The sequence below is a fragment of the Kogia breviceps genome, chromosome X (genome assembly GCF_026419965.1).
Source record: "Kogia breviceps isolate mKogBre1 chromosome X, mKogBre1 haplotype 1, whole genome shotgun sequence".
Taxonomy (NCBI): Eukaryota; Metazoa; Chordata; class Mammalia; order Artiodactyla; family Physeteridae; genus Kogia; species Kogia breviceps.
In genome coordinates, this window is record NC_081330.1 from 92,960,554 (window position 1) to 92,987,144 (window position 26,591).

Genomic DNA, 26,591 nt, shown 5'->3' on the forward strand with positions numbered 1-26,591 from the left:
GGCAGTGGCGGGCTGCACCAGCTCCCGGGAGGGGAGGTGTGGATAGTGACCTGTGCTCGCACACAGGCTTCTTGGTGGCAGCAGCAGCAGTCTTAGTGTCTCATGCCCGTCTCTGGGGTCCGTGCTGATAGCCGTGGCTCGCGCCCGTCTCTGGAGCTCCTTTAAGCGCGCTTAATCCCCTCTCCTCTCGCACCAGGAAACAAGGAGGCAAGGAAAAGTCTCTTCGGCAGGTCCAGACTTTTTCCCAGACTCTCTCCCAGGTAGCCGTGGTGCACTAGCCCCCTTCAGGCTGTGTTCACGCCTCCAGTCCTCTCCCTGAGATCCGACTGAAGCCCGAGCCTCAGCTCCCAGCCCCGCCCGCCCTGGCGGGTGAGCACACAAGCCTCTCGGGCTGGTGAGTGCTGGTCGGCACCGATCCTTTGTGCGGGAATCTCTCCGCTTCACCCTCCGCACCCCTGTGGCTGTGCTCTCCTCTGCGGCTCCGAAGCTCCCCACTCCGCCACCCGCAGTCTCCGCCCGTCAAGGGGCTTCTAGTGTGTGGGAACCTTTTCTCCTTCACAGCTCCCTCCCACTGGTGCAGGTCCCGTCCCGTCCCTATTCTTTTGTCTCTGTTTTTTCTTTTTTCTTTTGCCCTACCCAGGTACGTGGGGAGTTTCTTGCCTTTTGGGAGGTCTGAGGTCTCCTGCCAGCGTTCAGTGGGTGTTCTATAGGAGCAGTTCCATGTGTCGATGTATTTCTGATGTATCTGTGGGGAGGAAGGTGATCTCCACGTCTTACTCTTCCGCAATCTTCTCACCATGCTCAAAACTGGAGACTTAGTTCTCTCAAGGCAACCAGAAAACTAATCTTGATCCCTATTAAAAGGGCCCTTGCATCATCCTCTTTACATCACTAACACTGCTGCCAAACTCCGGGGCGTCAAACCCTGGATTGGTGTTTCTCAACTGAAAACATATTGAAATCTACTCTAAATGGAAGTCCATCCCAACTGCAGACTCTAAACTGAGGGTCTCCGAAAGTGGTGAGTAAGATGGAAGATGAGGAAGTCCCTGAGAGCTGGGAGGCGGCAGACAGTGGGGAAATCCAAATCTCCTCCGAAGTGCTCATTGTGATTCAGGACGAGAGCCTTCCCATGGGGCCCCTCCACAGATCCACATCCTCAACAGGCCCACCAGCATTGGTGTGGTCAGCAGCCCCAGCTCCACCAGCATTGCAGCCCTTCCTATCAAGTCCCTAGTGCATCGTGAGGCAGAGTGCATGGAGGCCTGGAAGTGGATCCTGGGCAGTGCCAGCCCAGAGGAGGAGCAAGAGAAACCCATCCTCGACAGGCCAGCCAGGATCTCCCAACCTGAAGGCAGCAGGCAGCCCAATGATGTGATCAGACAGCTGTTGGGTCTTGATGGGTTACAAGGCTTCAAACAGCACAGATAAGTGCGGGCAGGAAAGGATGCCACCGCCACTGCCTCCGTCACCACTTCTTGGGTCGTCTGCTGCGGGTTGCACTGCCGTGGCAGACAGCTGGGCTTGAGCAGAGGGAACAACCTGACTTACTTGCAATGTGATTCCCTTTGCTCCGCCCACTGTGACCTTGAACCCCATGCACTGTGACCTCCCTCCCCCCCACTGTGATTGGCATGGCTACAAGGGCTGTCCCAAGTCAATGGAAAGAGAAAGGGTGGGTTTAGAGAAGGGTTGGGGGGGACCAACCAAGGACTCAGAGAGTCAGACTGTGCCACTTGGCCACTTGGGGTAAAGCCAGTGCCAGCAATAACAGTTTATCATGCTCATTAATTTGGGATTTAAAAACACAAATGAGAACTCCCATCCACCCACGCTCAAGTGCATGTTTTCATCACTTAAAAGCAAGTTCCATCTGAAAATATCCTTTTTGTTTCTTTGCTTCCTATTTTTATTTCTTTATACAATATTTGATTTGCAAAAGTAAAAGTGCATGGGAGGGGTTTTAGCAGTTTAATGAATTTTTAATTGTGAAAGAGTAGTTTGGTAGTCTACTTAAAAATGTTTCTGGGCAATTCACTAGAAACATTAACCAATAGGATTTTGGTGAGCTTAGCTTCTGTATTCCTACTGCAGCGCAGAAAAGGGGCAGGGCTCTGCAGCCCCCAGGACAGATGAGCACCCCATGCTTATACCTCCCTCCCCCCACCTAAGTCCCAGAGCATCTGGGCACTACCTGAAGACTGGGCTAGCTCTATAGAATCAGAGAGCCTGGAGAGGGTGCCAACCCCTCACCTCTAGTGTATTTTGGGAGATAGGGAATGTGAACAGACTTCCCCTTCTAAAACCTCTCAGGAGTGGTTCCTTACCAGCCAGGCTTACTACTTCTAGAAGTGGGCAGGGAGTGAAGCTGCACTCTGGGGCTTTAGGAGTAAGGGCTGCGAGGAACTTCCCTGGTGGTCCAGTGGTTAAGGCTCCGCACTTCCACTGCAGGGGGCGTGGGTTGGATCCCCGTTCAGGGAGCTAAGATCCCACATGCCACGCAGTGCAGCCAAAAAGTAGAAAAAAAAAAGAGTAAGGGCTGCGAGCCTTGCTCAGTATTTTGCTGTCAGCACAAAGAAAGCCAGGAGAGAGTCTTGACTCCAGGACTCCAAGCCTTCTGCCGAGTGTGGTCAGAAGGTAGGTAGATCTTCCTGCTCCAGCAAGGCTTAGAACTCTCAAGGGTCTGTGGAGTGCCATCTCTGTTGATGGCATCAGCTCCATAACTCTATCCAGCACATTTCCCTTGTGAAATCACTACCTTGGGAGCAGACCATTCTCAATACATTTGGGAAGAGACAAGCTGTGCATTGCAAAGATTGGTAATGACAGACTGGTTCCCCATAGGCCTAGGCTATCCTCCACCCCTTCTTCCAGAGCAAGGGCCTGGAATGAAGGCAGTTTGCCCTCTGTCCTTGGAGCCTGGAGATTTGCTTTGGTTCTTTGAGGTGGAAGAGACTTAGGGGGCCCTGCCTAGAGCAGCTGTGTGTGTACACTCTGGCCCCTCTCGGGCTTTCTGATCTCTTCCATCACACTGCACCTTATATCCCTCAGCCAGCCAGATGGCATCCTCGCTCATGAGTGGTTGGTGTGACATTTGTGCAAGTCTTGGCCCACTACATCTTCCCCTAGGAGGAAAGGTCAGCTGTCAGTTGAGTCAGCAGTTAGTCCACAGGCTTACAACTACATGAAGGCAGGAAATTGTCTGTGAGCAAAGCTAGAACAAAGCTTCAGGCAGTAAGAACCTGTAGGATGTTGAATGGTGCCCACAGGCTGCTCTGAGGGGAAATGACCTCCAGGAGTGGGGACGGGAGAAGGTTGCTGCTGTCTTTACAGTTCCACTGCCAAGACCAAGTTTCTGCATTCTAAATGGATAGTGTCCATCCCTCATGTAATAGTGGTTTCTGGCCCAAGATGAAACTATCCTTTTCAGTTGGACAAATACAGAGGTAGGCCAGGTGGGAAGGCCAGAAGTGCTGATTGCTCAGCCGTCGGGACCACCTGTTCTTGCTCCCCTTCTCTAGTGGGAGCCGAGGGGAGGCTGGCTGATGGGTGTCTGTGGATCAAGGATATAGTAGGGACTGATGTTCCCATCTCCCTCTGGCCAAAGATGGGGCTCTGCCTGCTGTGTGCCTGTCACAGCCCACCAGCAGTAATATCCTGGCTTCCCAGATGGAGAGGTGGCAGGCAAAATTTTAAAAAGAAAGAAATGAAAACAGGAAACTATGGTGTTGGGGGGAGGTGGGAGGGGAGATGGGAAAACAGTTTGGATTTTGTGTGTGTGTTTGTGAGTGTTTTTGGTTTTTGTTGTTGTTGTTTTTATGCAGTTGTCTGTAACTTTCCTTAAGTGCTTTTTCTTTTTTTAAATTTTCACATTTTCTTCAATACATATAACAATGCATATTAAAATATTTAACAATAAGGAGATTTTTAATTTTTTGCTTTTATAAATTGCTTTTCTTTTCTTTTTTAAAATTTTTTTTTAAAAAAGTGAGCTGTAGGCTTTGGCTTGGAAAACACCAGGGGAGTGGGGGGCAGAAACCTGAGGCTGCTGCCCCTTATCTGCTTTCACGGTACTGTCCCCTTCTCGCAGCTCCTCCCTGACTCTGTGAGCCAGGCCTCAGACCTTCCAGCTAACCACTTCCCATGAGCCACTACTCTGATGTCAGCCTATCACCAAAGGAGCTGGGGGTCTGGGCCTGGCGACCAACCCTTCGCCACCCACTCAGTCAGGGTGCTCCCCACCTGCAGGCAGGAGGCAGCACCCTATCTGCTACCATCAGCCCATTCCAGAACCCACTGCCCCACCCCTCCCTGTCTAGCCCAGCCATATGCAGCTCTGCCCCATCTGGGGATGCTCTGCTCAGAGATGGGCCGGCAGGGCCGCCCCAGCCTCCCTGGTAGGAAAAGACTCTGGAAACCTCTGGAGTCCTGTGTTCGGCCATGTGATCCCAGGGGTGCACATGGGCCCCTTGGGTATCTGAACAGAATGGTATGGGAGGGAGGGCTGCACCCCTGCAGTCCTGCTCTGCTGGTGTAATGGGCAGCTTCCCACCCTACCCCACCCCGTACTGCAGGCTCCTGAGTCGGCAGATTAAGCATTTTATAAATTGCATTTTAAATACATGTTTTAAACTTGAAAAAAAATAAACTGAGGGTCTCTCGAGAGCCCCCAGAAGCAGATGTTGCCACAAGGTAGACTGCTTTCCTAAGAGCTTCAGACCAAGTAAGTAGATGCCATCATGAGGTGGTCAGCTTCCACCCAAGATGCCAAACAAGACCCTGTAGGATTCTCTTATATACTTCCTAATCTCACCATTTTTACTGTTCTTCTTGCAGTATCATCCTTTTTCTCTATCCCCTCCAGCATCATCTTTGCTATCCACATAATTCCCCCCATTACAACTGCAGCTTTCCATAATGAGCCTTCATTTGTATTATTTCCTCTTCCCCTTCACCCAAGCTGTTCTCCCCTTTAACAATTCTGCCATCCCTGCAAGGACCCCAGAATCTATAGCGTTCCTTCACTCAACTCATAGTACAGTCTCACAACCTTACTTTAGAATGCTGGTTATGTTCTTCCTCTTCTTCGGAAGCCTCCAGCTTCCCTTAAATTCCTATGCCATCTCATATTTAATGGCATCCTTTGTGCTATCACTCAGGGTCCCTTTAGCTTTTCCCCCTAGACTTCAAAAGGAGTCTCCTTCAACCTCAATACTCTTAAAAAAGGGCCATCTATGCTTAACCAGACTGCCTTCTTTTCTCACCTTAACTACTCTATTACCTCTGGTTTAAGTTTTCCAGACACTAGATGAGGCAAGAGGTCTACAAAACATGTTACAACTACAAGCTTAGGCAGAATCCAAGCCCCAGGAGGAGGCTGTGCTCTTCTTGTCTCATCAGGTTTTTAAGAAGCCTTAGAACAAGAAGCTAAGAGACTGGGAGTAAATCTAAAAAACTTGCTGCAACAAGTCAACTATGGGCAACCTGCATGCCTAGAGCTGCTGCAGTGTGGGCCACTTAGAAGTTCACCCAACCACCTGCATCTTCTGTGCTCTACTACAGAAAATAACCATGACTGTGGATCTTACCACTAACATCTAAAACCACTAACATCATTGCCGGAGAACTACAGGAACTCCAATGAGTGGATCTTCATAATTGTCTGGCATTGGACACCATCCTGGCTTCTCAAGGGGGGCGCTTTTGTAATGATCGGAAGCCATTGCTCTGCATGTGTTCCCTGAAACCTCTCTGATGGATATGCCATCACCAAAAACATTGAGACATTCCAGAAAATTCTTCAGATTTCCACTGTCATCTTCACTCCACTATCTGAATACCCTTCAGGCCCAATGTCTAGGAATCTTCTCGACTTGCTCTCTCTGAACCTCAAATCTTGGTTTTACTCGCTTATTCAACCTTTAATAACTATTATTTTATTTTATTCCTGAGTATTTCTCTTGTTAAATGCCTAATCGCTAAGGCCTTGCAACAGTCAGCCTAACAGCACAATCAACAGATGATACAGTAGTCAATTCTTCAGGAACAAGAGGAACATGAAGGCCAGCAACCCCTAGAAAACTATATGGACCTAAATCAGCTTCCCAATGCCTCTTATTCCGTCCCTAATAGTGCTCAAGGACAGATTTTGTCTGACTTAAACAATAAGGGGGGACCGACTAAGTGTTCACAATTACCTGTTGCTTACCCTCTGCTTTGTCTTGACCAAACTTTAGTCAGGCTTCTCCCTTCCTACAGGTTCCTGAACTCTGCTTGCCCCCAAGCCTGAGCAAACACAAAAAAAGTGAAATTTGCCTCCCTTCTCAGCTTCTCCTGAGAATTGACTGACAACAGCAGGATACTTTCCTGTCAGACCCCACTGGCCTTTTCCCCTTGCTTGTCCAACTTCCCTTGAAAGATTCTGCTTATCTCTGCTTGCCTCCTCCTTACCCTGTGACAGAAAAGCCTTTTTCTGTTTGATTTTGAGACCCTTGTAGACCTTATGGTCATAGCATTCTCCCTATTGCAACCAGCCCTCCCCCATTACAATAGTCCCTTTCCCTCCCTTCCAATAATCCTTCTGAAAAACAGTTTCTCCTTACTAAGTTCTGATTTGTTTTTCTTTGACAACCAACATGCAACAAGATGTGTTAATAAGGGCCCAGAAATAGGTAATCTAGAGCTATGCTGTTATCTAACACCATGGCTACTAAAGTATGGTGAGATTCAGCCAAGAGTTCCAGTCCTTGGGCAATTTATTTAATTTGTGTGGATAACTCCTAGGACATGACTGGCTGCGTTTCTTTTCACTGTTGTGTGGTGTCCTGCACATACACTGTTCCTACTGCCCATCCCCCCACCAATTAGTGATCCTAAAGCCGTTAGTATCAGGGGAATATTTGGAAAGATTGTGGCGTTGGAGAGTTGTGGCTAGTGTGGTTGGTGACGGTAAGTCCTTGTGGGGTTCTGCTGCTGAGTAGAAATCTACTGCACTTTTGAGTCAAACCCAGTGTCCAGTGTTGGACAAGGGGAAGCTTGTAATAGGGAAAGCCCTTTACCAGGGATTCCCTTACAGGCCCACCAAGGCTCGCATTGTTGCCTATATTCTGTGTTCCTGTGAAGGCAAGTTGTGCGGCTTAGTGCAATTCCAAGTGGTGTTAATAGGAGCTTATAATGTTATAGCCAAGTAAATGTGCATGTTATCTACCTCATACTCAGCTCCTGAGTCAACTCAATTGGTTATGTGCTCAGCCCGTGATTGGCCACATATTTGAAGTTAGAGTTGACCCACAGAACTAGAAGGCACCTGTGAGTTCACAAGCCCCATCTTAGAGCCTGGCTTAGCCAGAATGGGTGTTGCTGGTAGCAGTAGAGATGGACGGAGGAGGAGTGCTAGCCTCAGTGGTAGCGTCTGTGGGTCATATTAGTAGGACTGACAAACCTGAATGGCCAGCAGCGTGCTTCCTGTGGTCCCATCCTGACCCATGTTGTGTGTCTCCCATGTTGTGCATGTGGCATGTTGTTTCCAGACCTTGTCAACAGTAGGGTGTAGTTTGCCAGGGGAGGATGATCCATCAATGGGTGTGTAGTCGACACTGGTGAAGGGAGGAACTTCTCAGGTATGGAAGGGGCACAGCAACAGAATAGGGGTGAGAGTCAGAGGTCATCTGTGGGCAGCAGTAGAAGTTCTGACTGTTCCTTGGGTATCATCCAAATGGTGTTACCCAGTCCGCGGGTAATTAGTTCCACCTCCTGGGTATCAGGAGCCGGTCCAAGATGGTTCTATGGTGATTTAGTGGAGTATGTGAGCAGCAGATGAGGACAACTCTCTCTCCAGATAGTGGTGAGTGGTCTGCTCGGCTTACACTGGATGAGGAGTAGAAACATGCTGAATGTGGTCCCAGAGTTGGTGGTCCACAGCAGGTCCCTGTTGGGATCAAGGGAGAAGTGGCTGCTAGGCTCCGGAGTTTCTATGAGGGAGAAGGGAAAAAGGTGGAAGTACCAGGTGGATGCTCATTTGCTCTGGGCAGCATGCAAGGCTCCCATGTCCATGAAAACTGGTAGTTGGGTTGTGTCCAGTGTGGATGTGTCCACCAGGAGAGGTCACAGCGTCTCTACAGGTGGTCGTTTCATTTGTTGTGAATTTTCATACAGTGCAGTTAAGTCTTAGGTCTGCACTTTTGAACTTGATGGACCATCTTCCTCCAGGTTCTCTCAGGAGCCCTTGTTTTAAAATACCATTATGCCTTTCTGTGACATCTGTTGCTGTAGGACAATGGAGTAGGTGAAAACTCACACAATGTGATTTTCTAATGCCCGCTGTTGTGTTGCTTTGCAATGGGAGCCTTGATCTGTTTGTATAACTGGCAGTACTCCCATGGGCTGTGAGGCTGCAGTGTTAACACTTCAGTAACATTAACAGAGGTTGGGGCCCCACAAGAGCCATCAGTGGAAGGCCTGTGTGGGCACCCACCACTGTTAACCATGTGTTAACATATATGTTCCTGCCACTGTGGGGGGGGGAGGCCCAATGAAATCAATTTGCCGTCTCTGATGTGGCCCTCCTCCTCTGTAAATTGTCCCTCCAGTGAGGTAGGCCCAATGTCTAGATTTCTGGCTTCTGGTACAGCCACTAATGTTTTGTCTCCCTGCTGAGCCAAATCCTCTACTAACAATCCATTTTCATAACCCTGTGATGCCCCAAAGCCCTGAACTCTCATGCGCTCCTTGATAGAAGGGGAGGATGGCTCCTCCCAAAGGTCTGGAGATCTCCCCCTCCTTCCAGAGCCCTAGCTGCTTTGGTGGTTCAGTTAGCTCATCAGGCTTTGAGTCGTAGAGCACTTCCTCTGTGTCTTGTTTGGTATGAGCCGAGGTATGGTGCACCCAGATGGGCAGAGCGGGAGCCAGTGTGGCAATTGGCCCCATACCTCTTTAGCCCAAATGTCTTGGCTTGTATTTTCCAGCCCTGATTTTGCCAAAGTCCTGACCAAGTAGTTAGCTCATGAACACCAACCAGGAGTCAGTAAAATATGAACCTTGGGAAAATGTTTGTCAAAGGCATACTCTATTGCTAGGACTATTATATGCGGCTCAGCCCACTGGGCACTTCGGTCTGTGCCCCGTATGGATTTGGGAGTGACAGGCTGTGGCTCTCTATTGTCTGGTCCCTTACACCTTGTGCTCACTCCATCGGTAAAGGAAGACTGTTGCTTTGCTTGTTCTGAGGGTGCTGACCATCCTCCCTCCCGTCCCCATTGAGCAAGGGGTAGAGGCATTTCTGGGGTTTGGGCGAATTAGCTTCAGTGGCAGGTATGTGGTTATTTCCTCATGGAGTTTGTGACACTCCAGTAGGGCTGGGTTTAGCTCAACCCTGTAGACAGCATTTCCATTTTAATAATGGGGCCTCTGATGCCAATCTGATTTTATGGGGAGTTTTTCTTCCATTACGTACGGCATACGAGGAATCTCGGTCTGTGGGATAACTGGCTCTGCCCCAGAAAGGGCCTCAGTTTCCATAAGTGCCCTGTATGCTGCTAGAAATTGCCTCTCCAGTGGCAAATACGTCTGGATTGAGGCTAGGAGCCCCTTACAGCAAAAGCCCAGGTAGAGGTTTGCCTGTCCATCTGGTCCAGAGGCCCCAGGAAGCAAAGTTTGGGGTAGGAGCAGAAACTTCTAAATGTAAGTCCTATCCTTGGGGCACTAGTGGGAGAGCTGAAGCGATAGCCTCCTTTAGTTTATCTAGTGCCTGTTGTAGCTCAGGTCCTCACTCAAAATGGAAGACTTACAGGTGACTCAATACGTACATAGGGTCTAGCAAATAGTAGACGTGAGGAACGTGTTGGCACCAGAATCCAAACTTTTCTACCAAATGTTGGGCCTCCTTGCTGATGTGGGAGGTTGGAGCACTAGCTTTTATTTTATTGGATTGGGAAGAGTTTGCCCTTCTCAGTTCTGAATGTAACCCTCCAATTTAACAGACTGGTAGGGGCCTTGTACCTTATGGAGGGAGGCAGTCGCCCATCCCCTTTCAGTGAGGTGTTCACTCAGGGTTGTGACTGCCTGGCCCTCAGTACCTTGTCATATCCTGTACTATGGCATGTTTACCGCCCACACCAATAACGAAATGGTAACTGGTTCCCACTGGTTGGCTCCCACCAATAGAGTAAAAGCCTTGGGTTTGTTCCATGAAGTTAGCTGCTGACTGAGCTGGTCCCATAATGGGAACAGGGATAGTCTCCAAGGGAACAACCAGGAAAGAAACATCTTTTAGCAAATCTGGGCCAATTTTAATAGTTAAGTGAGTAATTTTCCTTTTAATTAATTGTCTTCTGAAGTCAGTCACCTCCTTTGGGGGGAGGGGGAGTTCCCTTTAAAGCATGAATGCTCCCTGGGATTAGGAAGGTTTGAGCACCTGTGTCCAACAACCAGCCAGTGTGTTTGTGTTCTGGAGCCCAAACTACAGTTAATGTGATACAAGGGCGATTCTCTTCCAGGTGGGGCCCTACTTCTGTGACTGCTGGATCCCTCTGTGCAGGCTGTCCTGGCCACCGGTGGAGACAAGAGTCAAGTACTAAAGATGAGGCTGCCTCTGAAAGGGAAGCCTGCCGCAGCTCGTAATCTAACCCTAGTAAGTAGTACTATTGCTGCACTGATTTATCAGAGAACCTCCAATTTGGGACCCTCTTGTCGCTTAACCTGTGATGGTTAAGTTTATGCATCATCTTGACTGGGTCACAAGTGCCAAGACATTTGGTCAAACATTATTCTGGGCATGTCTGTAAGGTTCTGGATGAGATTAACATTTGAATTGGTGGTCTGAGTAAAGCAGATCACCCTCCCCAGTGTTTGTGGGTCTCATCCAATTAGCTGAAGGTCTGAATAGAACAAAAAGGTGACCCTCCCATAAGTAAGAGGGAATTTCCTCCTGCCTGACTCCCTTGAGCTGGTACTTTTTTCCCTGCTTTGGGACTCAAATTGAAACATTGGCTCCTCCTAGACCTCAATCCAGCAAATCTTTGGACTGGAACTATACCATGGTCTCTCCTAGAGCTCCAGCTTGAGGACTGTAGATCGTGGGACTTGCCAGGATAGCCCTGTGAGCCAATTCCTTATCAAAAAACACCCCCTCTTTTTATATATACATCCTATTGGTTCTGCTTCACTGGAAAATTCTGACTAATATATAACCTGTCTTGTTTTCTCAGAGTTCACGCTTAAGCAGAGGCCAAGCTGTAAGTTTGTTTGACTTAGGAGGGGGGAGGCTTCACTCTCGATAGTAATTTTGATTTAGGCCAGGTGGCTTAAACACTTGGATCTGAGTTTGTCTTTCAGGACTTTCTATTAAATCCAAGGGCAGCTGTGACTTTTGAACTGTTTTCGTGTTAACCATCATTGCCAGTAAAGAGGACTTACCTTTGTCAGGAGCCCCTCTGAGAAACAACACTGTGGACTCAGGACTCTATTCACCCTCCTCCCACTTGCTCAGTCATCCTGCTGCACACCATCTGTTACCTGATAAGCCCTCTTCAGCATCCCTAGCTGATGGAGGAGATCTTTGGCCTCAGCTGGTGTTTTCCGTTGACAGTCTGACCAGGTGATTATGAGGCCTCATGTGGGGTGGGTGGCCCTCCAAGCCATAAAAAAATCCGTATCTGGGCTTCCCTGGTGGCGCAGTGGTTGAGAGTCCGCCTGCTGATGCAGGGGACACGGGTTCGTGCCCCGGTCCGGGAGGATCCCACGGGCCATGGAGCGGCTGGGCCCGTGAGCCATGGCCGCTGAGCCTGCGCGTCCGGAGCCTGTGCTCCGCAAAGGGAGAGGCCACCGCAGTGAGAGGCCCGCGTACCGCAAAAAAAAAAAAAAAAAAAAAAATCCATTTCAACAAGGTATATGTGAACTAGGGTCCAGAGCGGCCTCTGGGGGTCCTTCCTCCCTTCCTCACTAATGGTGCAAGATCCCTTACCAGGGGCCCATTTTTCCATCCCATTCTGTGGCCACCAATTGTTTAATTGCAGACCCTGTTAGGTGGAATTCTTGCTCTGCCTGATACATTCTATACAGCCAGGCAGCCCCTTTTTCATTTGGTTCCTGGACTCTGTCCTTATGGAGGACTGGGCCTCAGGGAGAAGGGGGATGTGTCGCTTCCCCCAAGTGAGAACCTATCCCTTATTTTTGACCTTCCCCTCCTGTGTCTTCTGTCTGTTACTTTGTGGGTGGTCCTGGGTGGAGTGTAGATTCTCTCACCATGACCGTGCTGGCATTGTGCTGCCTGGGCCTCTAGAGGGCACCAGTCCTCTTCTCCAGGGCCCTCCCCTCCATCTGGTCTTCCCACGAGTGTAAGTTCCTACCTCCTCACCAGGCTGTGGCCTGGTGAGAAGCCACCAAGAGGAAGTTCTGGCTTGCCTCTCTCATTCAGCAAGATGTCCCCCTGTTTAGGAGTCCTGGGAGAGGCAGGAAGATAACTTCCTTGTCTTCGTCATTTTACGTAATGCTTTAGCCGCCTCAGCCCAAGAGTTGGGGTCCAGATAGCCCTCCAGGGAAGGGCTAGAATGATGCCACCTGTAACAGCAGATCCAAGTGCGACAGCATCAGAGTCAGGCTAGCTGTTTGCAAAGGTGCCTCCCCCAACTGCACTTAGGGGACTAACCTTGGCCTGATGCCTCTGCCTTATAGGTTTGTTTAGCTGCCACAGTGGTCCCCAGCGACAAGGATGTCCTCTCGTCAAAGAGTAACCCTGAATCGCTGGCCATTGTCAGGGAGCTCCTCCCATTATAGCCCATTATGGGGTCAGGGGTATCCACCCCTCAGTCCAGAGGTGTGCACCCCTCCCGCTTTTTCTGTTCAGGCCCACAGGTCTTACAGTGTCCACCACCTGCCTAATGGATACCCAGGTGGGCAGGCTGACTTCCTACCACATGCAGCTGGGCCCCTCTGCCACCCCCCAAATTAGTTCCAGTGTCATGTGTTCACTCAAATACTGATGCTATCACTTGGCCAGGCTATTGAAGCACAGGAGGATACCCCCCAAAATATAGAGTGTAATACAGTACAGAGCAGTGCCACGCCAAACCGAAGCAGTGGCATTCCAAAATTTGAATCCCACCCATTTGAGGCCATCCAGGATTTTTGCTAATTGATTTTCCTGCTGACTGGGTGGCCTCCATATCTATTTCCTAATTATCTCCAGAAGTTCTCCCCTTATTGCCACTTATGGGGTTTGAGGTATTTGGGGGTTATCAAGAAAAAAAATATGACCACGAGGTGGCAGGAGCACACACAAGTGTTACTGGGCTTGCATGCTGGGGAAGTGCCTCACAGCAGGAGCCCGTATGAGGAGGAGGGCAAAGGAACTGCTGGGGGCTAAGGGGTTAAGAGAGGGAGCTTTTGCATCTAGGTGATGTCACTCAGCAGCAAAGTGGGGAGTCTCTGGATCAGAGAGCCCTGAAGGGCAGCAGCAACATGGGTCATTTACAGCCCGGGCTTACCTTATCTATTGCCAGCAGATGTAGGGTGAGGTTTCGTTGGGTATGCAAAGCAGGTAGGCTCTAAATGGTGAAAAATTACTTGTTTGGGCTATTTATAAAATAATTGGATGTGTACAAATTTAAGTTGGCATCAGCAGGTTTTGAGCTATTGGGTCTCAGCCTGCAGTGAAGAAATAAACAACCCAAGGAACAATACAGAAAGGCCATCTTTGACCTATCTATATAACAGGTGAAGGTACAACCCATCCCATTAGACCCTTAGGAATTCTGGTGGGATCTTAGTTCCCCAACCAGGGATCGAAACTGTGCTCCCTGCAGTGGAAGTACAGAGCCCTAACCACTCGACTGCCAGGGAATTCCCAGAATTCTGGCATCAAGGTTTAAAGGTAGAGTTACAGTTTCTCATTTAGGGATCATCCCTGCTTCTGGCACCTGCAGCTGTAGCCCTGGTCCCAGGACCACTGCATCAGGTCAGAAAGAAGAATGTTGAGGTGTTGCAGGGAAAGAATTGTGTAGTAGTAACAGCATCTTCACTGCCCTCTCTGCCTAAGACCTCACAGAAAAAGGGAGGAATCTAACTAGCAGGGACTCTCCCTTGGCCTGTATCATGTTAAATGTGAGCATACATTCATGAAGGGGTGTAAGCCAGTTCTTCATGCCTTTATCTCCCCCACTTTAGGCATCTACCTGTTCCAATTCTCTATCAAACGAATACTCTGAGCTATATATGCAACATTATATATTCATTTAAGGCACTATCTCTTTGCTCAGTTTTGGACACTGAGCTATAAAGTGTGTTCTATGGTTTGAAATAATGTAACTCAGTGGTCCTAATTGCTATAGTAGCTTCTATTACAGTCCTTTTCCTTTTTTTAATGCATCTTTATTGGAGTATAATTCCTTTAAAATGGTGTGTTAGTTTCTGCTTTATAACAAAGTGAATAAGCTATACATATACATACATCCCCGTATCTCCTCCCTCTTGCGTCTCCCTCCCACTCTCCCTATCCCACCGCTCTTGGTGGTCACAGAGCAGAGCTAATCTCCCTGTGCTATGCAGCTGCTTCCCACTAGCTATCTATTTTACATTTGGTAGTGTATATATGTCCATGCCACTCTCTCACTTCATCCCAGCTTACCCTTCCCACTCTCTGTGTCCTCAAGTCCATTCTCTACATCTGTGTCTTTATTCCTGTCCTGACCCTAGGTTCTTCAGACCCTTTTTTTAAGATTCTGTATATATATATATATATATATATATATATATATATATATATATATATATTAGCATACGGTATTTGTTTTTCTCTTTCTGACTTACTTCCCTCTGTATGACAGACTCTAGGTCCATCCACCTCACTACAAATAACTCAATTTCTTTTCATAGCTGAGTAATATTCCATTGTATATATGTGCCACATCTTCTTTATCCATTCATCTGTCGATGGACACTTAGGTTTCTTCCATGTACTGGGTATTGCAAATAGAGCTGCAGTGAACATTGTGGTGCATGACTCCTTTTTTTCTTTAAACATCTTTATTGGAGAATAATTGCTTTACAATGGTGTGTTAGTTTCTGCTTTATAACAAAGTGAATCAGTTATACTTATACATATGTTCCCATATCTCTTCCCTCTTGTATCTCCCTCCCTCCCACCTTCCCTATCCCACCCATCTAGGTGGTCACAAAGCACCAAGCTGATCTCCTTGTGCTATGTGGCTGCTTCCCACTAGCTATCTGTTTTACACTTGGTAGTGTATATATGTTCATACCACTCTCTCACTTTGTCACAGCTTACCCTTGCCCCTCCCCATATCCTCAAGTCCATTCTCTAGTATGTCTGCGTCTTTATTCCCGTCTTGCCCCTAGGTTCTTTTTTTTTAAAAGCTTTTTTTTTTTTTTTTTTTTTTTGGTGCTAGGCGGGCCTCTCACTGTTGTGGCCTCTCCCGTGAGCACAGGCTCCGGACGCGCAGGCTCAGCGGCCATGGCTCACGGGCCCAGCCGCTCCGCGGCATGTGGGATCCTCCCGGACCGGGGCACGAACCCGTGTCCCCTGCATCGGCAGGCAGACTCTCAACCACTGTGCTACCAGGGAAGCCCCGCCCCTAGGTTCTTCATGACCATTTTTTTTTCTTAGATTCCATATATATGTGTTAGCGTACGGTATTTGTCTTTCTCTTTCTGACTTACTCCACTCTGTATGACAGACTCTAGGTCCATCCACCTCACTACAAATAACTCAATTTCGTTTCTTTTTATGGCTGAGTAATATTCCATTGTATGTATGTGTCACATCTTCTTTATCCATTCATCTGTTGATGGACACTTAGGTTGCTTCCATGTCCTGGCTATTGTAAATAGAGCTGCAGTGAACATTTTGGTACATGACTCTTTTTGAATTATGGTTTTCTCAGGGTATATGCCCAGGAGTGGGATTGCTGGGTCATATGGTAGTTCTATTTTTAGAGTTTTAAGGAACCTCCATACTGTTCTCCATAGTGGCTGTATCAATTTACATTCCCACCAACAGTGCAAGAGGGTTCCCTTTTCTCCACACCCTCTGCAGCATTTATCGTTCGTAGATTTTTTTTTTGATGATTGCCATTCTGACTGGTGTGAGGTGATACCTCATTGTAGTTTTGATTTGCATTTCTCTAATAATTAGTGATATTGAGCATCTTTTCATGTGCCTCTTGGCCATCTGTATGTCTTCTTTGGTGAAATGTCTATTTAGGTCTTCTGCCCTTTTTTTAATTGGGTTTTTCTTTTTTTTTGATATTGAGCTCCATGAGCTGTTTGTATATTTTGGAGATTAATCCTTTGTCTGCTGTTTCACTGGTAAATAGTTTCTCCCATTCTGAGGGTTGCCTTTTTGTCTTGTTTATGGTTTCCTTTGCTGTGCAAAAGCTTTTAATTTTAATTAGGTCCCATTTGTTTATTTTGGTTTTTATTTTCATTACTCTAGGAGGTGGGTCAGAAAAGATCTTGCTGTGTGTTTTTTGTTAAAGAAGACTACTTTTTCTTTTTTAAAAAATTTATTTATTTTAATTTATTTATTTTTGGCTGCATTGGGTCTTCGTTACTGTGCATAGGCTTTCTCTAGCTGCAGCAAGTGGGGGCTAATCTTTGTGTGTGTGTATGTGCTAGGTGGGCCTCTCACTGCTGTGGCCTCTCCCGCTGCGGAGCACAGGCTCCGGACGCGCAGGCTCAGTGGCCATGGCTCACGGGCCCAGCCGTTCCACGGCATGTGGGATCCTCCCGGACCAGGGCACGAACCCGTGTCCCCTGCATCGGCAGGCGGTCTCCCAACCACTGCGCCACCAGGGAAGCCCGGGGGCTAATCTTTGTTGTGGTGCACGGGCTTCTCATTGTGGTGGCTTCTCTTGTTGCGGAGCACAGGCTCTAGGCGTGTGGGCTTCAGTAGTTGTGGCATGTGAGCTCAGTAGTTGTGGCTCAGGAGCTCTAGAGTGCAGGCTCTGTAGTTGTGGCACATGGGCTTAATTGCTCCACAGCATGTGGGATCTTCCTGGACCAGGGATCGAACCCATGTCCCCTGCATTGGCAAGCAGATTCTTAACCACTGCGCCACCAGGGAAGTCCCTTGCTGAGCTTCATGACAGAGTGTTTTCCCTATGTTTTCCTCTAAGACTTTTATAGTGTCTGGTCTTACATTTAGGTCTTTAATCCATTTTGAATTTATTTTTGTGTATGGTGTTAGGGAGTGTTCTAATTTCATTCTTTTCCATGTAGCTGTCCAGTTTTCCAAGCACCACTTATTGAAGAGGCTGTCTTTTCTCCATTGTATGTTCTTGCCTCCTTTGTCATAGATTAGTTGACCACAGGTGTGTGGGTTTATCTCTGGGCTTTCTATCCTGTTCCATTGATCTATATTTCTGTTTTTGTGCAAGTAACATATTGTCTTGATTACTGTAGCTTTGTAATATAGTCTGAAGTCAGGGAGTCTGATTCCTCCAGCTCTGTTTTTCTTTCTCAAGATTGCTTTGGCTATTCAGGGTTTTTTGTGTTTCCATACAAATTGTGAAATATTTTGTTCTAGTTCTGAGAAAAATGCCATTGGTAGCTTGATAAGGATTGCACTGAATCTGTAGATTGCTTTGGGTAGTATAGTCATTTTCACAGTGTTGATTCTTCCAATCCAAGAACATGGTATATCACTCCATCTGTTTGTATCATCTTTAATTTCTTTCATCAGTGTCTTATAGTTTTCTGCATACAGGTCTTTTGTCTCCTTAGGTAAGTTTATTCCTAAGTATTTTATTCTTTTTGTTGCAGTGGTAAGTGGGAGTGTTTCCTTAATTTCTCTTTCAGATTTTTCATCATTAGTGTATAGGAATACAAGAGATTTCTGTGCATTAATTTTGTATCCTGCAACCTTACCAAATTCATTGATTAGTTCTAGTAGTTTTCTTGTGGCATCTTTAGGATTCTATAAATATAGTATCATGTCATCTGCAGTCAGTGACAGTTTTACTTCTTCTTTTCCAATTTGTATTCCTTTTATTTCTTTTTCTTCTCTGATTGTCGTGGCTAGGACTTCCAAAACTATGTTGAATAAGAGTGGTGAGAGTGGACATCTTTGTCTTGTTCCTGATCTTACTGGAAATACTTTCAGTTTTCACCATTGAGCATGTGGTTTGCTGTGGGTTTGTCATATATGGTCTTTTTTATGTTGAGGTAGGTTCCCTCTAAGCCCATTTTCTGGAGAGTTTTTATCATAAATTGGTGGTGAATTTTGTCAGAAGCTTTTTATGCATCTATTGAGATGATCATATGGTTTTTATTCCTTAATTTGTTGATATGGTGTATCAAATTGATTGATTTGCATATATTGAGGAATCCTTGCATCCCTGGGATAAATCCCACTTGATCATGGTGTATGATCCTTTTAATATGTTGTTGGGTTCTGTTTGCTAGTATTTTGTTCAGGACTTTTGCATCTATGTTCATCAGTGATATTGGTCTATAATTTTCTTTTTTTGTGATATCTTTTTCTGGTTTTGGTATTAAGGTGATGGTGGCTTCATAGAATGAATTCGGGAGTGTTCTTTCCTCTGCAATTTTTTTGGAAAAGTTTGAGAAGGATCAGTGTTAGCTCTTCTCTAAATGTTTCATAGAATTTGCCTGTGAAGCCATCTGGTCCTGGCTTCTATTCCAGTCCTTTTATAGTATTCTGAGTATTTGCATCTATCACCTAGTATGCAAAACCTAGTACAGAGTGTCTGTTCCTGTCAAGACTCATGTATAAGACTCATTTATGTGATGCAATAGACGTGGTTGCTAATGCTACAGTGGTAATCATATTACACTATATATATATATATGTATCAAATCAACACGCTGTTCACATTAAACTTACATAAGTGTTATATGTCAACTGTATCTCAGTGGAAAAAAAAAGATCCATTTATAACCTCCTGGAACTACCAGCAGAAGTCTGACATAGACTAGTTGCCAGCTATGTGTGGAACCTTCCTCCGGGGAATATGCCCCATAGTCATCTGAAGTCTCTGCCTCTTTTGCCAGACAGGACAGTTCTGGTTCACGTTTTGTATCTCAGTGGGTGCTAGAGGAAGGTGTCAGTGATCAGCTCATCCTTGCATTGCTGTATCTTTCCCATGTCCATTCATTTCATGGACCCAGGCGGCTACCTCAAGCAAGCATATCAGGATATCCACTTGTAAAATCCTCTGGCTCCTGTAAAGGGGTTCTTCTGATGGGCATCAACATGTTCTACTTTTCAGCACCATTTAAATTCCCCTAGTGCTTTCCATAGGGCTGTGCCCCATATGGGGATCCCTTTAATAGTCCAATTTCTGTTGCTCCTCTGCCTGACCATACGGCCAGGCCATTGGTGAAAACCCATTAGTCGGTAAAATCTCAAACATAGCAGCTCTCTTCTTTGTTCAATTCTTCCATCATTGCCAGAAAAATAGCATGCAATTCAGACCACTGAATTGATTTGTTCTCGCCTTCTTCAACTGGACTTTCTATATGAGTCAGTTGTAGTGTGGTGGCCTTCCAAACAGGATGTTATCTGTCCACTTTGGAACTGCCGTCTGTAAACTAAGTAGCTTTCTGATATTCAATAGAGAGCCGTTTATAGGACACTACCTTTGTGGTAATAGGATTTGGCAGCTCCTCAGGTGATTTCAACGTCAGCCCTAAGAAAAAGAGTCTGCCTGCTTGTGAATATGATTTATTGCATTCCTTTGGTAGCATGTTCCTATAGAAATCATTTAAATTCTATTATGGAACTGTTTTGGGCACTGCCTTTCTTCTCGGAGTGTTTCTCTGACATTACCCAAGACATTATGGGCATTTCATACTGCAAGATTATTTTAAATCCTTCAGTCATAGGGACAGTTTCAATTAATGCCTAATAACAGGCTGGTAATTGTCTCTCAGGTGATGTCTACTGTACTTGCCATGCCTGGAAATTTTCTGGTCCAGAATCCTAGTGGTCGCCACTGGGTAGCACTCATGGACCTTTCCCATAAGCTCTGGTCTATGTCTTTTCGTCCACCACGTATTCTATACGGTTTCAAATTAACAATGTGCATGAGTAAGTTCCCATTTAACAAGTTCAAGTAATACTGTCCTCCTCATCAAAAAATCTACAAACAATAAATGCTGGAGAGGGTGTGGAGAAAAGGGAACCCTCCTGCACTGTTGGTGGGAATGTAAGTTGATACAGACACTATGGAGAACAGTATGGAGGTTCCTTAAAAAACTAAAAATAGAACTACCATATGACCAAGCAATCCCACTACCAGGCATATATCCTGAGAAAACCATAATTCAAAAGGAGTCATGTACCACAATGTTCACTGCATCTCTATTTACAATAGCCAGGACATGGAAGCAACCTAAGTGTCCACCAACAGATGAATGGATAAAGAAGATGTGGCACATATATACAATGGAATATTACTCAGCCATAAAAAGAAATGAAATTGAGTTATTTGTAGGGAGGTGGATGGGCCTAGAGTCTGTCATACAGAGTGAAGTAAGTCAGAAAGAGAAAAACAAGTACTGTATGCTAACACACATATATGGAATCTAAGAAAAAAATGGTCATGAAGAACCTAGGGACAAGACGGGAATAAAGACGCAGACCTACTAGAGAATGGACTTGGGGATACAGGGAGGGGGAAGGGTAAGCTGGGACAAAGTGAGAGAGTGGCATGGACATACATACACTACCAAACGTAAAACAGATAGCTGGTGGGAAGCAGCCACATAGCACAGGGAGATCAGCTCAGTGCTTTGTGACCACCTAGAGGTGTGGGATAAGGAAGGTGGGAGGGAGGAAGACGCAAGAGGGAAGAGATATGGGAACATATGTATAAGTATAACTGATTCACTTTGTTATAAAGCAGAAACTAACACACCATTGTAAAGCAATTATACTCCAATAAAGATGTTAAAAAAAAAAGAACGGACCCAAGGGGAAGAACAGAGTGTTGAAAGACCTGGGTGGCAAGCAGCTTTCTATTGGAAGTTGTAAAATTGTTGTCTCTTCATATGAACTACTTGTTGCCCTCCTTTGATCCAGCAATTCTATTTATAGTTCTAGAAATTCATCCTAAGGCAATAATCATGTATTTTCACAGAGATTTAAGTTTAGATGTCTTCATTACAGGTTTGTTATTAACACCAAGAAATTGGGAATAACCCAAACTCCAACCATGGGTGTTGGAGAAAGAAATGATACCTCCAAAGTGTGGAATGCTAGAGGATCATTAAAAGCAATATTAAAGATGATTAAGATACTCCTGAGACATAGCAGGCAAATGAAACATGTGGGTCCAAGATTGAGGTCTAGATTAGAGGAGGAACTGGTAGTGAAGTGGTTTTAACAGGACCAAGTTCAAGGTAAGACCAGAAGGTCTGTGTTGGTACTATAGTAACCAAGTGCTTGGGTTCTAGTTCAGACCTGAAAGACATGGATGTTGTAATATTTAACAAAGATCCATATTCAAGGTAAGACCAGAGGAGCATTGGTGGTGAATGGCTTATTAGAAGCCTGGGTTCTAGATCAAAGAGAGAGGAGCATTGATGGGGAAATAGTTAAAAGAGGCCTAGGTTTAAGATCATAGCCAAGAAACACTGATGGTGGAGGAGTTAACAGACAGGAAAAATTGAATCCTAGACTAGGGAGCCATTAATGGTGGGCAGGTTAACAGTGGTCCAATTTTAAGATCTATTACAGAGGAACACTGTTGGTGGAAAAGTTAACAGTATCCCAGGATTTGACATCTAGACAAGAGAGTCATAGACTATTGAAGAGTGTTGAAAAATAATCATTTGATCTAAGAAAGGATTGGAAAATTTTATGTGAGCTAAATTTTAGGATTATAATCTGGGAAGAGCATCACAGAAAGCTGAGAACTGTTCCACCGGTTAGAAGTCATGGCACAGTTACATAAGTTTTTTGAGACAGAGGGCTGTACATTAAATGACATATTATTGACAGTTTACATAATCCAGATCTAAGTGTTAGCCTGGTGGGTCATGTGACCCCTTACAAGATCAAGAAGGAATGTTTTCTTTTAAGGAGTTGTCTTGCTGATGCTAGGAGAATGTTCCTCTTTATGGTTGAGCAGGTACTCCTGCCAATGGGGGAGGTTTGGTCGATGCATAATGCAGATACACAACACACAGTGTGGGGGAGGGAGGAGGCCAAAGGGCAGAGAAGAATTTTTATGTTTAAATTTTTCTTGTCTTACCATAAAGTATGAATTTTGTTTCACATGAGTTAACAGAATCCTAGTTTAGATCATGGGTTCTACTTGTAGAAGCATTAATAATGAAAGAATTAACAGAGGCCTAGGGTCAACATCAGCTCACAGGAACATTAATGGTGGATGAGTTAACAGAGAGTTGGGTTTGAGGTCTACAAAGAACTCTTTTGCTGGAATAATTAACAGAGTTTTGGACTTAAGGTTATAATAGAGGGTGTTTGATGGTGAAAATATTGAGAGGAACCTAGGTTCAAGATGAGATTAGAGGAGCATTTGAACCAAGTCCCCCTAAAACAGAGTTCCCCCACCAAGTTTTTGATTAACATCTCTATCTAAAATTTTATTTTCTTCTTGTCCTGTCCCTGTTCCCCTCAGGATAGAGGAATATCAAAAAAGGGGGGGGGGATTGAAACTGAGCAGGACCCTGCAGGAACTTCCTGGCTACAAAAGCCCCTCTTTGTCCACTGTTTCTTGTTTGTAGAAAAAGACTTTAGTCTCCTAGACCTTCTCTGAGCTCCAAAGAGCAGACTCAAGCAGTTACTAATTAGGGAAGTGAGGGAATGCTGAAATAAAGGAAAATCAGTCAATAAACAATAGTTCAGTGACAAAACAGAGTCCTAGTTCCTCCTCAAGGGATATACATAACAATCTGACACATATCTTTGAGTTGTTCAATGGGAACTAAAACACTCTACTCAGGTGAAGGAGGATGACTACATGCTGAGCACAAGCACTAGACCCCAGACTGGTTGGAACCAGAAGCTTGATGAGTAAGATTTCTGAAACATCACCCTATTACCATACCACTAACAACCAATCAGAAGAAAGTCCATGAGCTGATCACACACCCTGCAATCCCCAACCCTAATGTTGCTTTAAAAGCCTTTCTTGAAAGCCATGGGAAGTTCTGGTCTTTTGAGCATGAGCTGCCCCTTCTCCTTGCTTGGCATTTTCAATTAATTCTGTACTTTCCTTGACCATAACCTGATGTCAGTAGTGCTGCACAGTAGGCAAGCAGACCCAAGTTTGGTTTGGTAACACACTGATGGTTGAAAATATAATACAAGCATTGATTTGAGGTCAAACCAAATAGAACTTTATGGTGAAATTTGTTCCATATGTCCAGGAACAAGATACAGACCAGAAGAGTATTGATGGTAGAAGAATTCACAAAGTCACAGATTTAAGAATCACAGGCCATTAATATTGGAAAAGTTAACAGAGACCTGAATCAGAAGGTCAGTGATGTGGGAATTGTTAACAATTGTGGCAGATTGTTATATTAATGTATTTCATGCCTTCCAATGAGTCACTCCTCCTGGTATCCAAACTCTTCTGTAGTCACTTGAAGGGGTCCAGAACTGAGATTGGACCATAGCAGCATAAATGGTGGAAAATTTAATAAATATCCAATTTTTCAGTCTGTCCAGGGGGCATTAACATTAGAACAATTAACAAGTGCTTGAATTGACAATAAAAACAGAGAGGCAGTGATGGTGGAAGAAAGCTCAGAGACCTAGGCTTTGAGATTTAGACCAAAGAGCCATTGATAGTGGAAGAGTTAAGAGTCGCCTAAATTTGCAATCAAAGCAGAGGGGCACAGGGGGGGAAGTATTAATAGAGGCCTAGGATTTGATATCTAGATTAGGGGATCATTGCTGATAGAACTGTTAGCAGAAGGGTTCAAAATCTAGACTAGAGGGCTTTGGTAGCAAAATCATGACCAGGATAGGAAGTCAGAGCAGAGGGATAATGGTGGTGGAAGAGTAAAAATAAGCCCAAGTTCAAGTCAACAACAGATTGTGGAAGAGTTAACAGAGACAAATTTTGAGTTCACAAAGGAAAATTGTCAGTGGATGAATAACAGAGGCCTGGATCAGAGTAGCAATGATGGTGGAATAGTTGAAGAATGCTGGGATTGAAGTCATTGATGGTGGAAATATTAACAGGGGCCCAGGTGCCAAAGCAGAACAAAGGTGTTGTATTAATCTGGGTTCTTCAGAGAAACAGAACTGATTTGTGTGTGTGTGTGTGTGTGTGTGTGTGTGTGTGTGTGTGTGTGTGTGTGTGCGCGTGCATGCATAAAAAGATTTATTATAAAGTAATTGGCTCACACAGTTATGGAGACAAGGTCCAAGATCTGCAGTCAGAAAGCTGGAAACCCAGAAGAGCCAACGGTCTAAGTTCCAGTCCCAGTGCACAAGACAGATGTCCAGCTCAAAGACAGGCTGAGAGAGTGAATTCTCCCTTACTGAGTCTTTTCTTCTATTCAGGCCTTCAATAGATTGGATAGGGCCCACCCACTTTAGGGAGGGTAATCTACTTTACTTGTCTACAATTCAAATGTTAATCTCATCCGGAAACACTCTCAGACACTCCCAGAATAGTGTTTAACCAGTCATGGCCCAGTCAAATTGATATATAAAATTAACCATCACAGGGTCATTGATAGATGAAGAATGAACAGGGGCCCAAGTTTAGGATCAGGCGAGAAAGGCTGTTGGTTTGATGTTGGCATAGTTAACAGTCTAGTTCAGAATCAAGGGACACTGATTGTATAAAAGTGAATGGAAGCACAGTTTCAAGGTCTAGAATAGAGAGTTACTGATGGAATAATTTGAAGATGCCCAAGCTAAAGGTCATTTCAGAGCAGCATAGATGGTACAATACTAAAAAGAGGCTTGATATCAAAATGAAAAGAGATAACAAGTGTTGGTGAGAGTGTGGAGAAAAGGAAACATTTATACATTGTTTGTGGGAATGGGAATTGGTATAGCCACTATGGGGAAAAGAATGGAGATTCCTCAAAAATTGATCCAGTATTCTCACTTCTGGGTATATACCCAAAGGCAATGAAATCAGGGTCTCGAAGAAGTATCCGTACTCCCATGTTCATTGCAGCATCATTCACAATAGCCAAGGTATAGAAACAACCTAAGTGCCTTTTGACAGATGAATGGATAAAGAAAATGCACACACACACACACACACACACACACACACACACAGAAATATTACAGAGCAATAAAAAGAAGGAAATCCTGCCACTTGCAACAACATGGATGAACCTGAAGGACATTATGCTTAGGGAAATAAACAAGATGGAGAAAGACAAATACTGTATGGTATCACATATATGTGGAATATAAAATAATCAAACTTATAGAAACAGAGAGTAGAATGTTGGTTGCCAGGGGCTGGGGGTAGGGGAAATGGGGAGATGTAGGTCAAAGGGTTCAAACTTTCAGTTATAAGATGAATATGTTCTGGGGATCTAATTTACAGCATAGTAACTACAGTTAATAATACTACATTGTATACTTGAAAGTTGCTAAGAAAATGGATCTTAACTGTTCTTACCACACCAAAAAAAAAGTAACTATGTGAGGTGATGGATGCGTTAATTAACTTAATTGTGGTGCTCATTCACACACACACACACACACACACACACACACACATATGTCTCATCGCTTGCATTCCTTAAATATATATATTTTCTGTTTCTCAATTATACCTCAATAAAGCTGGGGAAAAAACTGAGAGGCTTGAGTTCAAGTTCAGACTTGAAAAGCTGGATATTAAAATATTTAACAATGACCCAGATTCAAGGTTAGACTAGAAGGGCATTAATGGAAGAATAGTTAACAGACTCATGAGTTACACGTGGGTCAGAGGAAGAGCATTGATGGTGGAACAGATAACAGGTATCCAGGTTCAGTATCAGTCCAGAGAGAATCTGAAGGTAAAAGCATTAATTCTAGGCCCTGAGTTGAGAAGAGCATTGATAATAGAATTTGTAACAGAGGTTCATGATTTTAGATCTATACCAAATGGGCACGGATTTTGAAAGAATTCACAGACCAGTTTGAAGTCAGACTAGAAGAAAACTGATAGAGGTAGATAAATCAGAGACCTGGAATTTGAGATCTAGACAAGAAGGTAATTTGTGGTGGAGGAGTTAAGAGGGGCCTGGGATTAAGGTCAGTCCACAGAGACAATGATGGTACAATAGTTAAAAAATACTTGAGTTTGAGGTCTGTCCAGAGGGACATTCATGTTGGAAGAGGTAACAGAGGCTCTGAGTTTGAAGTTATAGCTGAGGGACACTGATGGAGGCATAGTTAACAGAAGTTCAAGGGGTATTTTTAAAACTTAATTAATTAATTATTTTTTGGCTGCACTGGGTCTTCATTGCTGCACGGGCTTTCTCTAGTTGCAGTGAGTGGGGGCTGCTCTTTGTTGTGGTGCATGGGCTTCTCACTTCAGTGGCTTCTCTTGTTGCAGAACACAGGCTCTAGATGCAGCGGGCTTCAGTAGTTGTGGCTCACGGGCTCAGTAGTT

At 45.1% G+C, this 26,591-nt stretch overlaps 1 long non-coding RNA gene and 1 pseudogene across 3 annotated transcripts in view; both read left to right on the plus strand.

Moving 5' to 3' along the window:
- LOC131748873 (uncharacterized) overlaps positions 1-26,591 on the plus strand; it is a 47,513-nt gene that overhangs the window by 11,041 nt on the left and 9,881 nt on the right. For all 3 annotated transcript variants that reach the window (XR_010838750.1, XR_010838751.1, XR_010838752.1), the window contains exon 2: positions 10,494-10,627. This is a non-coding gene — a long non-coding RNA (uncharacterized lncRNA). The remainder of the gene's footprint in view (positions 1-10,493; positions 10,628-26,591) is intronic.
- On the plus strand, positions 1,022-1,431 carry LOC131748869 (SUZ RNA-binding domain-containing pseudogene; annotated as a pseudogene).